Below are 18,409 nucleotides of genomic sequence, written 5' to 3'. Positions count from 1 at the left end.
TGAGCTGAGATCGCAAAACTGCTGGCTATATATACATTTTGCTGCGTAGGCAGTAGCAAGTATAGTTAGGCGAAAACATCATCTTGTGTTTCTCCGTGGCCGCCGATTGAAGCCTCCGCGGTGAGGTGAGATCGCAAAACTGCTGGCTATATATACATTTTGCTGCGTAGACAGTAGCAAGTATAGTTAGGCGAAAACATCATCTTGTGTTTCTCCGTGGCCGCCGATTGAAGCCTCCGCGGTGAGCTGAGATCGCAAAACTGCTGGCTATATATACATTTTGCTGCGTAGACAGTAGCAAGTATAGTTAGGCGAAAACATCATCTTGTGTTTCTCCGTGGCCGCCGATTGAAGCCTCCGCGGTGCGGTGAGATCGCAAAACTGCTGGCTATATATACATTTTGCTGCGTAGGCAGTAGCAAGTATAGTTAGGCGAAAACATCATCTTGTGTTTTTCTGTGGCCGCCGACTGAAGCCTCCGCGGTGAGCTGAGATCGCAAAACTGCTGGCTATATATACATTTTGCTGCGTAGGCAGTAGCTAGTAGGCGAAAACATCATCCTGTGTTTCTCCGTGGCCGCCGAGTGAAGCCTCCGCGGTGAGCTGAGATCGCAAAACTGCTGGCTATATATACATTTTGCTGCGTAGGCAGTAGCTAGTAGGCGAAAACATCATCTTGTATTTCTCCGTGGCCGCCGAGTGAAGCCTCCGCGGTGAGCTGAGATCGCAAAACTGCTGGCTATATATACATTTTGCTGCGTAGGCAGTAGCTAGTAGGCGAAAACATCATCCTGTGTTTCTCCGTGGCCGCCGAGTGAAGCCTCCGCGGTGAGCTGAGATCGCAAAACTGCTGGCTATATATACATTTTGCTGCGTAGGCAGTAGCTAGTAGGCGAAAACATCATCTTGTATTTCTCCGTGGCCGCCGAGTGAAGCCTCCGCGGTGAGCTGAGATCGCAAAACTGCTGGCTATATATACATTTTGCTGCGTAGGCAGTAGCTAGTAGGCGAAAACATCATCTTGTGTTTCTCCGTGGCCGCCGAGTGAAGCCTCCGCGGTGAGCTGAGATCGCAAAACTGCTGGCTATATATACATTTTGCTGCGTAGGCAGTAGCTAGTAGGCGAAAACATCATCTTGTGTTTCTCCGTGGCCGCCGAGTGAAGCCTCCGCGGTGAGCTGAGATCGCAAAACTGCTGGCTATATATACATTTTGCTGCGTAGGCAGTAGCAAGTATAGTTAGGCGAAAACATCATCTTGTGTTTCTCCGTGGCCGCCGAGTGAAGCCTCAGCGGTGAGCTGAGATCGCAAAACTGCTGGCTATATATACATTTTGCTGCGTAGACAGTAGCAGGTATAGTTAGGCGAAAACATCATCTTGTGTTTCTCCGTGGCCGCCGATTGAAGCCTCCGCGGTGAGGTGAGATATCAAAACTGCTGGCTATATATACATTTTGCTGCGTAGGCAGTAGCAAGTATAGTAGGCGAAAACATCTTGTGTTTCTCCGTGGCCGCCGACTGAAGCCTCCGCGGTGAGCTGAGATCGCAAAACTGCTGGCTATATATGCATTTTGCTGCGTAGGCAGTAGCAAGTATAGTAGGCGAAAACATCATCTTGTGTTTCTCCGTGGCCGCCGACTGAAGCCTCCGCGGTGAGCTGAGATCGCAAAACTGCTGGCTATATATACATTTTGCTGCGTAGGCAGTAGCAAGTATAGTTAGGCGAAAACATCATCTTGTGTTTCTCCGTGGCCGCCGACTGAAGCCTCCGCGGTGAGCTGAGATCGCAAAACTGCTGGCTATATGTACATTTTGCTGCGTAGGCAGTAGCAAGTATAGTAGGCGAAAACATCATCTTGTGTTTCTCCGTGGCCGCCGACTGAAGCCTCCGCGGTGAGCTGAGATCGCAAAACTGCTGGCTATATATACATTTTGCTGCGTAGGCAGTAGCAAGTATAGTTAGGCGAAAACATCATCTTGTGTTTCTCCGTGGCCGCCGACTGAAGGCTCCGCGGTGAGCTGAGATCGCAAAACTGCTGGCTATATATACATTTTGCTGCGTAGGCAGTAGCAAGTATAGTTGGGCAAAAACATCATCTTGTGTTTCTCCGTGGCCGCCGAGTGAAGCCTCCGCGGTGAGCTGAGATCGCAAAACTGCTGGCTATATATACATTTTGCTGCGTAGACAGTAGCAAGTATAGTTAGGCGAAAACATCATCTTGTGTTTCTCCGTGGCCGCCGACTGAAGCCTCCGCGGTGAGCTGAACTGCTGGCTATATATACATTTTGCTGCGTAGGCAGTAGCAAGTATAGTTAGGCGAAAACATCATCTTGTGTTTCTCCGTGGCCGCCGATTGAAGCCTCCGCGGTGAGGTGAGATCGCAAAACTGCTGGCTATATATACATTTTGTTGCGTAGGCAGTAGCAAGTATAGTAGGCGAAAACATCATCTTGTGTTTCTCCGTGGCCGCCGACTGAAGCCTCCGCGGTGAGCTGAGATCGCAAAACTGCTGGCTATATATACATTTTGCTGCGTAGGCAGTAGCAAGTATAGTTAGGCGAAAACATCATCTTGTGTTTCTCCGTGGCCGCCGATTGAAGCCTCCGCGGTGAGGTGAGATCGCAAAACTGCTGGCTATATATACATTTTGCTGCGTAGACAGTAGCAAGTATAGTTAGGCGAAAACATCATCTTGTGTTTCTCCGTGGCCGCCGATTGAAGCCTCCGCGGTGAGCTGAGATCGCAAAACTGCTGGCTATATATACATTTTGCTGCGTAGACAGTAGCAAGTATAGTTAGGCGAAAACATCATCTTGTGTTTCTCCGTGGCCGCCGATTGAAGCCTCCGCGGTGCGGTGAGATCGCAAAACTGCTGGCTATATATACATTTTGCTGCGTAGGCAGTAGCAAGTATAGTTAGGCGAAAACATCATCTTGTGTTTTTCTGTGGCCGCCGACTGAAGCCTCCGCGGTGAGCTGAGATCGCAAAACTGCTGGCTATATATACATTTTGCTGCGTAGGCAGTAGCTAGTAGGCGAAAACATCATCCTGTGTTTCTCCGTGGCCGCCGAGTGAAGCCTCCGCGGTGAGCTGAGATCGCAAAACTGCTGGCTATATATACATTTTGCTGCGTAGGCAGTAGCTAGTAGGCGAAAACATCATCTTGTGTTTCTCCGTGGCCGCCGAGTGAAGCCTCCGCGGTGAGCTGAGATCGCAAAACTGCTGGCTATATATACATTTTGCTGCGTAGGCAGTAGCTAGTAGGCGAAAACATCATCTTGTGTTTCTCCGTGGCCGCCGAGTGAAGCCTCCGCGGTGAGCTGAGATCGCAAAACTGCTGGCTATATATACATTTTGCTGCGTAGGCAGTAGCTAGTAGGCGAAAACATCATCTTGTGTTTCTCCGTGGCCGCCGAGTGAAGCCTCCGCGGTGAGCTGAGATCGCAAAACTGCTGGCTATATATACATTTTGCTGCGTAGGCAGTAGCAAGTATAGTTAGGCGAAAACATCATCTTGTGTTTCTCCGTGGCCGCCGAGTGAAGCCTCAGCGGTGAGCTGAGATCGCAAAACTGCTGGCTATATATACATTTTGCTGCGTAGACAGTAGCAGGTATAGTTAGGCGAAAACATCATCTTGTGTTTCTCCGTGGCCGCCGATTGAAGCCTCCGCGGTGAGGTGAGATATCAAAACTGCTGGCTATATATACATTTTGCTGCGTAGGCAGTAGCAAGTATAGTAGGCGAAAACATCTTGTGTTTCTCCGTGGCCGCCGACTGAAGCCTCCGCGGTGAGCTGAGATCGCAAAACTGCTGGCTATATATGCATTTTGCTGCGTAGGCAGTAGCAAGTATAGTAGGCGAAAACATCATCTTGTGTTTCTCCGTGGCCGCCGACTGAAGCCTCCGCGGTGAGCTGAGATCGCAAAACTGCTGGCTATATATACATTTTGCTGCGTAGGCAGTAGCAAGTATAGTTAGGCGAAAACATCATCTTGTGTTTCTCCGTGGCCGCCGACTGAAGCCTCCGCGGTGAGCTGAGATCGCAAAACTGCTGGCTATATGTACATTTTGCTGCGTAGGCAGTAGCAAGTATAGTAGGCGAAAACATCATCTTGTGTTTCTCCGTGGCCGCCGACTGAAGCCTCCGCGGTGAGCTGAGATCGCAAAACTGCTGGCTATATATACATTTTGCTGCGTAGGCAGTAGCAAGTATAGTTAGGCGAAAACATCATCTTGTGTTTCTCCGTGGCCGCCGACTGAAGCCTCCGCGGTGAGCTGAGATCGCAAAACTGCTGGCTATATGTACGTTTTGCTGCGTAGGCAGTAGCAAGTATAGTTAGGCGAAAACATCATCTTGTGTTTCTCCGTGGCCGCCGATTGAAGCCTCCGCGGTGAGGTGAGATCGCAAAACTGCTGGCTATATATACATTTTGTTGCGTAGGCAGTAGCAAGTATAGTAGGCGAAAACATCATCTTGTGTTTCTCCGTGGCCGCCGACTGAAGCCTCCGCGGTGAGCTGAGATCGCAAAACTGCTGGCTATATATACATTTTGCTGCGTAGGCAGTAGCAAGTATAGTTAGGCGAAAACATCATCTTGTGTTTCTCCGTGGCCGCCGATTGAAGCCTCCGCGGTGAGGTGAGATCGCAAAACTGCTGGCTATATATACATTTTGCTGCGTAGACAGTAGCAAGTATAGTTAGGCGAAAACATCATCTTGTGTTTCTCCGTGGCCGCCGATTGAAGCCTCCGCGGTGAGCTGAGATCGCAAAACTGCTGGCTATATATACATTTTGCTGCGTAGACAGTAGCAAGTATAGTTAGGCGAAAACATCATCTTGTGTTTCTCCGTGGCCGCCGATTGAAGCCTCCGCGGTGCGGTGAGATCGCAAAACTGCTGGCTATATATACATTTTGCTGCGTAGGCAGTAGCAAGTATAGTTAGGCGAAAACATCATCTTGTGTTTTTCTGTGGCCGCCGACTGAAGCCTCCGCGGTGAGCTGAGATCGCAAAACTGCTGGCTATATATACATTTTGCTGCGTAGGCAGTAGCTAGTAGGCGAAAACATCATCCTGTGTTTCTCCGTGGCCGCCGAGTGAAGCCTCCGCGGTGAGCTGAGATCGCAAAACTGCTGGCTATATATACATTTTGCTGCGTAGGCAGTAGCTAGTAGGCGAAAACATCATCTTGTATTTCTCCGTGGCCGCCGAGTGAAGCCTCCGCGGTGAGCTGAGATCGCAAAACTGCTGGCTATATATACATTTTGCTGCGTAGGCAGTAGCTAGTAGGCGAAAACATCATCTTGTGTTTCTCCGTGGCCGCCGAGTGAAGCCTCCGCGGTGAGCTGAGATCGCAAAACTGCTGGCTATATATACATTTTGCTGCGTAGGCAGTAGCTAGTAGGCGAAAACATCATCTTGTGTTTCTCCGTGGCCGCCGAGTGAAGCCTCCGCGGTGAGCTGAGATCGCAAAACTGCTGGCTATATATACATTTTGCTGCGTAGGCAGTAGCAAGTATAGTTAGGCGAAAACATCATCTTGTGTTTCTCCGTGGCCGCCGAGTGAAGCCTCAGCGGTGAGCTGAGATCGCAAAACTGCTGGCTATATATACATTTTGCTGCGTAGACAGTAGCAGGTATAGTTAGGCGAAAACATCATCTTGTGTTTCTCCGTGGCCGCCGATTGAAGCCTCCGCGGTGAGGTGAGATATCAAAACTGCTGGCTATATATACATTTTGCTGCGTAGGCAGTAGCAAGTATAGTTAGGCGAAAACATCATCTTGTGTTTCTCCGTGGCCGCCGAGTGAAGCCTCAGCGGTGAGCTGAGATCGCAAAACTGCTGGCTATATATACATTTTGCTGCGTAGACAGTAGCAGGTATAGTTAGGCGAAAACATCATCTTGTGTTTCTCCGTGGCCGCCGATTGAAGCCTCCGCGGTGAGGTGAGATATCAAAACTGCTGGCTATATATACATTTTGCTGCGTAGGCAGTAGCAAGTATAGTAGGCGAAAACATCATCTTGTGTTTCTCCGTGGCCGCCGACTGAAGCCTCCGCGGTGAGCTGAGATCGCAAAACTGCTGGCTATATATACATTTTGCTGCGTTGACAGTAGCAAGTATAGTTGGGCAAAAACATCATCTTGTGTTTCTCCGTGGCCGCCGACTGAAGCCTCCGCGGTGAGCTGAAATCGCAAAACTGCTGGCTATATATACATTTTGCTGCGTAGGCAGTAGCAAGTATAGTTAGGCGAAAACATCATCTTGTGTTTCTCCGTGGCCGCCGATTGAAGCCTCCGCGGTGAGGTGAGATCGCAAAACTGCTGGCTATATATACATTTTGCTGCGTAGGCAGTAGCAAGTATAGTTAGGCAAAAACATCATCTTGTGTTTCTCCGTGGCCGCCGATTGAAGCCTCCGCGGTGAGGTGAGATCGCAAAACTGCTGGCTATATATACATTTTGCTGCGTAGACAGTAGCAAGTATAGTTAGGCGAAAACATCATCTTGTGTTTCTCCGTGGCCGCCGATTGAAGCCTCCGCGGTGAGCTGAGATCGCAAAACTGCTGGCTATTTATACATTTTGCTGCGTAGACAGTAGCAAGTATAGTTAGGCGAAAACATAATCTTGTGTTTCTCCGTGGCCGCCGATTGAAGCCTCCGCGGTGAGGTGAGATCGCAAAACTGCTGGCTATATATACATTTTGCTGCGTAGACAGTAGCAAGTATAGTTAGGCGAAAACATCATCTTGTGTTTCTCCGTGGCCGCCGATTGAAGCCTCCGCGGTGAGCTGAGATCGCAAAACTGCTGGCTATATATACATTTTGCTGCGTAGGCAGTAGCTAGTAGGCGAAAACATCATCTTGTGTTTCTCCGTGGCCGCCGAGTGAAGCCTCCGCGGTGAGCTGAGATCACAAAACTGCTGGCTATATATACATTTTGCTGCGTAGGCAGTAGCAAGTATAGTTAGGCGAAAACATCATCTTGTGTTTCTCCGTGGCCGCCGAGTGAAGCCTCAGCGGTGAGCTGAGATCGCAAAACTGCTGGCTATATATACATTTTGCTGCGTAGGCAGTAGCAAGTATAGTTAGGCGAAAACATCATCTTGTGTTTTTCTGTGGCCGCCGACTGAAGCCTCCGCGGTGAGCTGCGATCGCAAAACTGCTGGCTATATATACATTTCGCTGCGTTGACAGTAGCAAGTATAGTTGGGCAAAAACATCATCTTGTGTTTCTCCGTGGCCGCCGATTGAAGCCTCCGCGGTGACCTGAGATCGCAAAACTGCTGGCTATATATACATTTTGCTGCGCAGGCAGTAGCAAGTATAGTTAGGCGAAAACATCATCTTGTGTTTCTCCGTGGCCGCCGACTGAAACCTCCGCGGTGAGCTGAGATCGCAAAACTGCTGGCTATATATACATTTTGCTGCGTAGGCAGAAGCTAGTAGGCGAAAACATCATCTTGTGTTTCTCCGTGGCCGCCGAGTGAAGCCTCCGCGGTGAGCTGAGATCGCAAAACTGCTGGCTATTTATACATTTTGCTGCGTAGGCAGTAGCTAGTAGGCGAAAACATCATCTTGTGTTTCTCCGTGGCCGCCGAGTGAAGCCTCCGCGGTGAGCTGAGATCGCAAAACTGCTGGCTATATATACATTTTGCTGCGTAGGCAGTAGCAAGTATAGTTAGGCGAAAACATCATCTTGTGTTTCTCCGTGGCCGCCGAGTGAAGCCTCCGCGGTGAGCTGAGATCGCAAAACTGCTGGCTATATATACATTTTGCTGCGTAGGCAGTAGCTAGTAGGCGAAAACATCATCTTGTGTTTCTCCGTGGCCGCCGAGTGAAGCCTCCGCGGTGAGCTGAGATCGCAAAACTGCTGGCTATATATACATTTTGCTGCGTAGGCAGTAGCTAGTAGGCGAAAACATCATCTTGTGTTTCTCCGTGGCCGCCGAGTGAAGCCTCCGCGGTGAGCTGAGATCGCAAAACTGCTGGCTATATATACATTTTGCTGCGTAGGCAGTAGCAAGTATAGTTAGGCGAAAACATCATCTTGTGTTTCTTCGTGGCCGCCGACTGAAGCCTCCGCGGTGAGCTGAGATCGCAAAAGTGCTGGCTATATATACATTTTGCTGCGTAGGCAGTAGCTAGTAGGCGAAAACATCATCTTGTGTTTCTCCGTGGCCGCCGAGTGAAGCCTCCGCGGTGAGCTGAGATCGCAAAACTGCTGGCTATATATACATTTTGCTGCGTAGGCAGTAGCAAGTATAGTTACGCGAAAACATCATCTTGTGTTTCTCCGTGGCCGCCGATTGAAGCCTCCGCGGTGAGGTGAGATCGCAAAACTGCTGGCTATATATACATTTTGCTGCGTAGACAGTAGCAAGTATAGTTAGGCGAAAACATCATCTTGTGTTTCTCCGTGGCCGCCGATTGAAGCCTCCGCGGTGAGCTGAGATCGCAAAACTGCTGGCTATATATACATTTTGCTGCGTAGACAGTAGCAAGTATAGTTAGGCGAAAACATCATCTTGTGTTTCTCCGTGGCCGCCGATTGAAGCCTCCGCGGTGCGGTGAGATCGCAAAACTGCTGGCTATATATACATTTTGCTGCGTAGGCAGTAGCAAATATAGTTAGGCGAAAACATCATCTTGTGTTTTTCTGTGGCCGCCGACTGAAGCCTCCGCGGTGAGCTGAGATCGCAAAACTGCTGGCTATATATACATTTTGCTGCGTAGGCAGTAGCTAGTAGGCGAAAACGACATCCTGTGTTTCTCCGTGGCCGCCGAGTGAAGCCTCCGCGGTGAGCTGAGATCGCAAAACTGCTGGCTATATATACATTTTGCTGCGTAGGCAGTAGCTAGTAGGCGAAAACATCATCTTGTGTTTCTCCGTGGCCGCCGAGTGAAGCCTCCGCGGTGAGCTGAGATCGCAAAACTGCTGGCTATATATACATTTTGCTGCGTAGGCAGTAGCTAGTAGGCGAAAACATCATCTTGTGTTTCTCCGTGGCCGCCGAGTGAAGCCTCCGCGGTGAGCTGAGATCGCAAAACTGCTGGCTATATATACATTTTGCTGCGTAGGCAGTAGCTAGTAGGCGAAAACATCATCTTGTGTTTCTCCGTGGCCGCCGAGTGAAGCCTCCGCGGTGAGCTGAGATCGCAAAACTGCTGGCTATATATACATTTTGCTGCGTAGGCAGTAGCAAGTATAGTTAGGCGAAAACATCATCTTGTGTTTCTCCGTGGCCGCCGAGTGAAGCCTCAGCGGTGAGCTGAGATCGCAAAACTGCTGGCTATATATACATTTTGCTGCGTAGACAGTAGCAGGTATAGTTAGGCGAAAACATCATCTTGTGTTTCTCCGTGGCCGCCGATTGAAGCCTCCGCGGTGAGGTGAGATCGCAAAACTGCTGGCTATATATACATTTTGCTGCGTAGGCAGTAGCAAGTATAGTAGGCGAAAACATCTTGTGTTTCTCCGTGGCCGCCGACTGAAGCCTCCGCGGTGAGCTGAGATCGCAAAACTGCTGGCTATATATGCATTTTGCTGCGTAGGCAGTAGCAAGTATAGTAGGCGAAAACATCATCTTGTGTTTCTCCGTGGCCGCCGACTGAAGCCTCCGCGGTGAGCTGAGATCGCAAAACTGCTGGCTATATATACATTTTGCTGCGTAGGCAGTAGCAAGTATAGTTAGGCGAAAACATCATCTTGTGTTTCTCCGTGGCCGCCGACTGAAGCCTCCGCGGTGAGCTGAGATCGCAAAACTGCTGGCTATATGTACATTTTGCTGCGTAGGCAGTAGCAAGTATAGTAGGCGAAAACATCATCTTGTGTTTCTCCGTGGCCGCCGACTGAAGCCTCCGCGGTGAGCTGAGATCGCAAAACTGCTGGCTATATATACATTTTGCTGCGTAGGCAGTAGCAAGTATAGTTAGGCGAAAACATCATCTTGTGTTTCTCCGTGGCCGCCGACTGAAGCCTCCGCGGTGAGCTGAGATCGCAAAACTGCTGGCTATATGTACGTTTTGCTGCGTAGGCAGTAGCAAGTATAGTTAGGCGAAAACATCATCTTGTGTTTCTCCGTGGCCGTCGACTGAAGCCTCTGCGGTGAGGTGAGATCGCAAAACTGCTGGCTATATATACATTTTGCTGCGTGGGCAGTAGCAAGTATAGTAGGCGAAAACATCATCTTACGTTTCTCCGTGGCCGCCGACTGAAGGCTCCGCGGTGAGCTGAGATCGCAAAACTGCTGGCTATATATACATTTTGCTGCGTAGGCAGTAGCAAGTATAGTTGGGCAAAAACATCATCTTGTGTTTCTCCGTGGCCGCCGAGTGAAGCCTCCGCGGTGAGCTGAGATCGCAAAACTGCTGGCTATATATACATTTTGCTGCGTAGACAGTAGCAAGTATAGTTAGGCGAAAACATCATCTTGTGTTTCTCCGTGGCCGCCGACTGAAGCCTCCGCGGTGAGCTGAACTGCTGGCTATATATACATTTTGCTGCGTAGGCAGTAGCAAGTATAGTTAGGCGAAAACATCATCTTGTGTTTCTCCGTGGCCGCCGATTGAAGCCTCCGCGGTGAGGTGAGATCGCAAAACTGCTGGCTATATATACATTTTGTTGCGTAGGCAGTAGCAAGTATAGTAGGCGAAAACATCATCTTGTGTTTCTCCGTGGCCGCCGACTGAAGCCTCCGCGGTGAGCTGAGATCGCAAAACTGCTGGCTATATATACATTTTGCTGCGTAGGCAGTAGCAAGTATAGTTAGGCGAAAACATCATCTTGTGTTTCTCCGTGGCCGCCGATTGAAGCCTCCGCGGTGAGGTGAGATCGCAAAACTGCTGGCTATATATACATTTTGCTGCGTAGACAGTAGCAAGTATAGTTAGGCGAAAACATCATCTTGTGTTTCTCCGTGGCCGCCGATTGAAGCCTCCGCGGTGAGCTGAGATCGCAAAACTGCTGGCTATATATACATTTTGCTGCGTAGACAGTAGCAAGTATAGTTAGGCGAAAACATCATCTTGTGTTTCTCCGTGGCCGCCGATTGAAGCCTCCGCGGTGCGGTGAGATCGCAAAACTGCTGGCTATATATACATTTTGCTGCGTAGGCAGTAGCAAGTATAGTTAGGCGAAAACATCATCTTGTGTTTTTCTGTGGCCGCCGACTGAAGCCTCCGCGGTGAGCTGAGATCGCAAAACTGCTGGCTATATATACATTTTGCTGCGTAGGCAGTAGCTAGTAGGCGAAAACATCATCCTGTGTTTCTCCGTGGCCGCCGAGTGAAGCCTCCGCGGTGAGCTGAGATCGCAAAACTGCTGGCTATATATACATTTTGCTGCGTAGGCAGTAGCTAGTAGGCGAAAACATCATCTTGTATTTCTCCGTGGCCGCCGAGTGAAGCCTCCGCGGTGAGCTGAGATCGCAAAACTGCTGGCTATATATACATTTTGCTGCGTAGGCAGTAGCTAGTAGGCGAAAACATCATCCTGTGTTTCTCCGTGGCCGCCGAGTGAAGCCTCCGCGGTGAGCTGAGATCGCAAAACTGCTGGCTATATATACATTTTGCTGCGTAGGCAGTAGCTAGTAGGCGAAAACATCATCTTGTATTTCTCCGTGGCCGCCGAGTGAAGCCTCCGCGGTGAGCTGAGATCGCAAAACTGCTGGCTATATATACATTTTGCTGCGTAGGCAGTAGCTAGTAGGCGAAAACATCATCTTGTGTTTCTCCGTGGCCGCCGAGTGAAGCCTCCGCGGTGAGCTGAGATCGCAAAACTGCTGGCTATATATACATTTTGCTGCGTAGGCAGTAGCTAGTAGGCGAAAACATCATCTTGTGTTTCTCCGTGGCCGCCGAGTGAAGCCTCCGCGGTGAGCTGAGATCGCAAAACTGCTGGCTATATATACATTTTGCTGCGTAGGCAGTAGCAAGTATAGTTAGGCGAAAACATCATCTTGTGTTTCTCCGTGGCCGCCGAGTGAAGCCTCAGCGGTGAGCTGAGATCGCAAAACTGCTGGCTATATATACATTTTGCTGCGTAGACAGTAGCAGGTATAGTTAGGCGAAAACATCATCTTGTGTTTCTCCGTGGCCGCCGATTGAAGCCTCCGCGGTGAGGTGAGATATCAAAACTGCTGGCTATATATACATTTTGCTGCGTAGGCAGTAGCAAGTATAGTAGGCGAAAACATCTTGTGTTTCTCCGTGGCCGCCGACTGAAGCCTCCGCGGTGAGCTGAGATCGCAAAACTGCTGGCTATATATGCATTTTGCTGCGTAGGCAGTAGCAAGTATAGTAGGCGAAAACATCATCTTGTGTTTCTCCGTGGCCGCCGACTGAAGCCTCCGCGGTGAGCTGAGATCGCAAAACTGCTGGCTATATATACATTTTGCTGCGTAGGCAGTAGCAAGTATAGTTAGGCGAAAACATCATCTTGTGTTTCTCCGTGGCCGCCGACTGAAGCCTCCGCGGTGAGCTGAGATCGCAAAACTGCTGGCTATATGTACATTTTGCTGCGTAGGCAGTAGCAAGTATAGTAGGCGAAAACATCATCTTGTGTTTCTCCGTGGCCGCCGACTGAAGCCTCCGCGGTGAGCTGAGATCGCAAAACTGCTGGCTATATATACATTTTGCTGCGTAGGCAGTAGCAAGTATAGTTAGGCGAAAACATCATCTTGTGTTTCTCCGTGGCCGCCGACTGAAGGCTCCGCGGTGAGCTGAGATCGCAAAACTGCTGGCTATATATACATTTTGCTGCGTAGGCAGTAGCAAGTATAGTTGGGCAAAAACATCATCTTGTGTTTCTCCGTGGCCGCCGAGTGAAGCCTCCGCGGTGAGCTGAGATCGCAAAACTGCTGGCTATATATACATTTTGCTGCGTAGACAGTAGCAAGTATAGTTAGGCGAAAACATCATCTTGTGTTTCTCCGTGGCCGCCGACTGAAGCCTCCGCGGTGAGCTGAACTGCTGGCTATATATACATTTTGCTGCGTAGGCAGTAGCAAGTATAGTTAGGCGAAAACATCATCTTGTGTTTCTCCGTGGCCGCCGATTGAAGCCTCCGCGGTGAGGTGAGATCGCAAAACTGCTGGCTATATATACATTTTGTTGCGTAGGCAGTAGCAAGTATAGTAGGCGAAAACATCATCTTGTGTTTCTCCGTGGCCGCCGACTGAAGCCTCCGCGGTGAGCTGAGATCGCAAAACTGCTGGCTATATATACATTTTGCTGCGTAGGCAGTAGCAAGTATAGTTAGGCGAAAACATCATCTTGTGTTTCTCCGTGGCCGCCGATTGAAGCCTCCGCGGTGAGGTGAGATCGCAAAACTGCTGGCTATATATACATTTTGCTGCGTAGACAGTAGCAAGTATAGTTAGGCGAAAACATCATCTTGTGTTTCTCCGTGGCCGCCGATTGAAGCCTCCGCGGTGAGCTGAGATCGCAAAACTGCTGGCTATATATACATTTTGCTGCGTAGACAGTAGCAAGTATAGTTAGGCGAAAACATCATCTTGTGTTTCTCCGTGGCCGCCGATTGAAGCCTCCGCGGTGCGGTGAGATCGCAAAACTGCTGGCTATATATACATTTTGCTGCGTAGGCAGTAGCAAGTATAGTTAGGCGAAAACATCATCTTGTGTTTTTCTGTGGCCGCCGACTGAAGCCTCCGCGGTGAGCTGAGATCGCAAAACTGCTGGCTATATATACATTTTGCTGCGTAGGCAGTAGCTAGTAGGCGAAAACATCATCCTGTGTTTCTCCGTGGCCGCCGAGTGAAGCCTCCGCGGTGAGCTGAGATCGCAAAACTGCTGGCTATATATACATTTTGCTGCGTAGGCAGTAGCTAGTAGGCGAAAACATCATCTTGTGTTTCTCCGTGGCCGCCGAGTGAAGCCTCCGCGGTGAGCTGAGATCGCAAAACTGCTGGCTATATATACATTTTGCTGCGTAGGCAGTAGCTAGTAGGCGAAAACATCATCTTGTGTTTCTCCGTGGCCGCCGAGTGAAGCCTCCGCGGTGAGCTGAGATCGCAAAACTGCTGGCTATATATACATTTTGCTGCGTAGGCAGTAGCTAGTAGGCGAAAACATCATCTTGTGTTTCTCCGTGGCCGCCGAGTGAAGCCTCCGCGGTGAGCTGAGATCGCAAAACTGCTGGCTATATATACATTTTGCTGCGTAGGCAGTAGCAAGTATAGTTAGGCGAAAACATCATCTTGTGTTTCTCCGTGGCCGCCGAGTGAAGCCTCAGCGGTGAGCTGAGATCGCAAAACTGCTGGCTATATATACATTTTGCTGCGTAGACAGTAGCAGGTATAGTTAGGCGAAAACATCATCTTGTGTTTCTCCGTGGCCGCCGATTGAAGCCTCCGCGGTGAGGTGAGATATCAAAACTGCTGGCTATATATACATTTTGCTGCGTAGGCAGTAGCAAGTATAGTAGGCGAAAACATCTTGTGTTTCTCCGTGGCCGCCGACTGAAGCCTCCGCGGTGAGCTGAGATCGCAAAACTGCTGGCTATATATGCATTTTGCTGCGTAGGCAGTAGCAAGTATAGTAGGCGAAAACATCATCTTGTGTTTCTCCGTGGCCGCCGACTGAAGCCTCCGCGGTGAGCTGAGATCGCAAAACTGCTGGCTATATATACATTTTGCTGCGTAGGCAGTAGCAAGTATAGTTAGGCGAAAACATCATCTTGTGTTTCTCCGTGGCCGCCGACTGAAGCCTCCGCGGTGAGCTGAGATCGCAAAACTGCTGGCTATATGTACATTTTGCTGCGTAGGCAGTAGCAAGTATAGTAGGCGAAAACATCATCTTGTGTTTCTCCGTGGCCGCCGACTGAAGCCTCCGCGGTGAGCTGAGATCGCAAAACTGCTGGCTATATATACATTTTGCTGCGTAGGCAGTAGCAAGTATAGTTAGGCGAAAACATCATCTTGTGTTTCTCCGTGGCCGCCGACTGAAGCCTCCGCGGTGAGCTGAGATCGCAAAACTGCTGGCTATATGTACGTTTTGCTGCGTAGGCAGTAGCAAGTATAGTTAGGCGAAAACATCATCTTGTGTTTCTCCGTGGCCGCCGATTGAAGCCTCCGCGGTGAGGTGAGATCGCAAAACTGCTGGCTATATATACATTTTGTTGCGTAGGCAGTAGCAAGTATAGTAGGCGAAAACATCATCTTGTGTTTCTCCGTGGCCGCCGACTGAAGCCTCCGCGGTGAGCTGAGATCGCAAAACTGCTGGCTATATATACATTTTGCTGCGTAGGCAGTAGCAAGTATAGTTAGGCGAAAACATCATCTTGTGTTTCTCCGTGGCCGCCGATTGAAGCCTCCGCGGTGAGGTGAGATCGCAAAACTGCTGGCTATATATACATTTTGCTGCGTAGACAGTAGCAAGTATAGTTAGGCGAAAACATCATCTTGTGTTTCTCCGTGGCCGCCGATTGAAGCCTCCGCGGTGAGCTGAGATCGCAAAACTGCTGGCTATATATACATTTTGCTGCGTAGACAGTAGCAAGTATAGTTAGGCGAAAACATCATCTTGTGTTTCTCCGTGGCCGCCGATTGAAGCCTCCGCGGTGCGGTGAGATCGCAAAACTGCTGGCTATATATACATTTTGCTGCGTAGGCAGTAGCAAGTATAGTTAGGCGAAAACATCATCTTGTGTTTTTCTGTGGCCGCCGACTGAAGCCTCCGCGGTGAGCTGAGATCGCAAAACTGCTGGCTATATATACATTTTGCTGCGTAGGCAGTAGCTAGTAGGCGAAAACATCATCCTGTGTTTCTCCGTGGCCGCCGAGTGAAGCCTCCGCGGTGAGCTGAGATCGCAAAACTGCTGGCTATATATACATTTTGCTGCGTAGGCAGTAGCTAGTAGGCGAAAACATCATCTTGTATTTCTCCGTGGCCGCCGAGTGAAGCCTCCGCGGTGAGCTGAGATCGCAAAACTGCTGGCTATATATACATTTTGCTGCGTAGGCAGTAGCTAGTAGGCGAAAACATCATCTTGTGTTTCTCCGTGGCCGCCGAGTGAAGCCTCCGCGGTGAGCTGAGATCGCAAAACTGCTGGCTATATATACATTTTGCTGCGTAGGCAGTAGCTAGTAGGCGAAAACATCATCTTGTGTTTCTCCGTGGCCGCCGAGTGAAGCCTCCGCGGTGAGCTGAGATCGCAAAACTGCTGGCTATATATACATTTTGCTGCGTAGGCAGTAGCAAGTATAGTTAGGCGAAAACATCATCTTGTGTTTCTCCGTGGCCGCCGAGTGAAGCCTCAGCGGTGAGCTGAGATCGCAAAACTGCTGGCTATATATACATTTTGCTGCGTAGACAGTAGCAGGTATAGTTAGGCGAAAACATCATCTTGTGTTTCTCCGTGGCCGCCGATTGAAGCCTCCGCGGTGAGGTGAGATATCAAAACTGCTGGCTATATATACATTTTGCTGCGTAGGCAGTAGCAAGTATAGTAGGCGAAAACATCTTGTGTTTCTCCGTGGCCGCCGACTGAAGCCTCCGCGGTGAGCTGAGATCGCAAAACTGCTGGCTATATATGCATTTTGCTGCGTAGGCAGTAGCAAGTATAGTAGGCGAAAACATCATCTTGTGTTTCTCCGTGGCCGCCGACTGAAGCCTCCGCGGTGAGCTGAGATCGCAAAACTGCTGGCTATATATACATTTTGCTGCGTAGGCAGTAGCAAGTATAGTTAGGCGAAAACATCATCTTGTGTTTCTCCGTGGCCGCCGACTGAAGCATCCGCGGTGAGCTGAGATCGCAAAACTGCTGGCTATATGTACATTTTGCTGCGTAGGCAGTAGCAAGTATAGTAGGCGAAAACATCATCTTGTGTTTCTCCGTGGCCGCCGACTGAAGCCTCCGCGGTGAGCTGAGATCGCAAAACTGCTGGCTATATATACATTTTGCTGCGTAGGCAGTAGCAAGTATAGTTAGGCGAAAACATCATCTTGTGTTTCTCCGTGGCCGCCGACTGAAGGCTCCGCGGTGAGCTGAGATCGCAAAACTGCTGGCTATATATACATTTTGCTGCGTAGGCAGTAGCAAGTATAGTTGGGCAAAAACATCATCTTGTGTTTCTCCGTGGCCGCCGAGTGAAGCCTCCGCGGTGAGCTGAGATCGCAAAACTGCTGGCTATATATACATTTTGCTGCGTAGACAGTAGCAAGTATAGTTAGGCGAAAACATCATCTTGTGTTTCTCCGTGGCCGCCGACTGAAGCCTCCGCGGTGAGCTGAACTGCTGGCTATATATACATTTTGCTGCGTAGGCAGTAGCAAGTATAGTTAGGCGAAAACATCATCTTGTGTTTCTCCGTGGCCGCCGATTGAAGCCTCCGCGGTGAGGTGAGATCGCAAAACTGCTGGCTATATATACATTTTGTTGCGTAGGCAGTAGCAAGTATAGTAGGCGAAAACATCATCTTGTGTTTCTCCGTGGCCGCCGACTGAAGCCTCCGCGGTGAGCTGAGATCGCAAAACTGCTGGCTATATATACATTTTGCTGCGTAGGCAGTAGCAAGTATAGTTAGGCGAAAACATCATCTTGTGTTTCTCCGTGGCCGCCGATTGAAGCCTCCGCGGTGAGGTGAGATCGCAAAACTGCTGGCTATATATACATTTTGCTGCGTAGACAGTAGCAAGTATAGTTAGGCGAAAACATCATCTTGTGTTTCTCCGTGGCCGCCGATTGAAGCCTCCGCGGTGAGCTGAGATCGCAAAACTGCTGGCTATATATACATTTTGCTGCGTAGACAGTAGCAAGTATAGTTAGGCGAAAACATCATCTTGTGTTTCTCCGTGGCCGCCGATTGAAGCCTCCGCGGTGCGGTGAGATCGCAAAACTGCTGGCTATATATACATTTTGCTGCGTAGGCAGTAGCAAGTATAGTTAGGCGAAAACATCATCTTGTGTTTTTCTGTGGCCGCCGACTGAAGCCTCCGCGGTGAGCTGAGATCGCAAAACTGCTGGCTATATATACATTTTGCTGCGTAGGCAGTAGCTAGTAGGCGAAAACATCATCCTGTGTTTCTCCGTGGCCGCCGAGTGAAGCCTCCGCGGTGAGCTGAGATCGCAAAACTGCTGGCTATATATACATTTTGCTGCGTAGGCAGTAGCTAGTAGGCGAAAACATCATCTTGTGTTTCTCCGTGGCCGCCGAGTGAAGCCTCCGCGGTGAGCTGAGATCGCAAAACTGCTGGCTATATATACATTTTGCTGCGTAGGCAGTAGCTAGTAGGCGAAAACATCATCTTGTGTTTCTCCGTGGCCGCCGAGTGAAGCCTCCGCGGTGAGCTGAGATCGCAAAACTGCTGGCTATATATACATTTTGCTGCGTAGGCAGTAGCTAGTAGGCGAAAACATCATCTTGTGTTTCTCCGTGGCCGCCGAG

The sequence above is a fragment of the Amblyomma maculatum genome, chromosome 1 (genome assembly GCF_055883805.1).
Source record: "Amblyomma maculatum isolate TAMU_Amacu chromosome 1, ASM5588380v1, whole genome shotgun sequence".
In the NCBI taxonomy this organism is placed as follows: Eukaryota; Metazoa; Arthropoda; class Arachnida; order Ixodida; family Ixodidae; genus Amblyomma; species Amblyomma maculatum.
The sequence above is the reverse complement of the archived record's forward strand: the minus strand, read 5'-3'. Positions refer to the sequence as shown.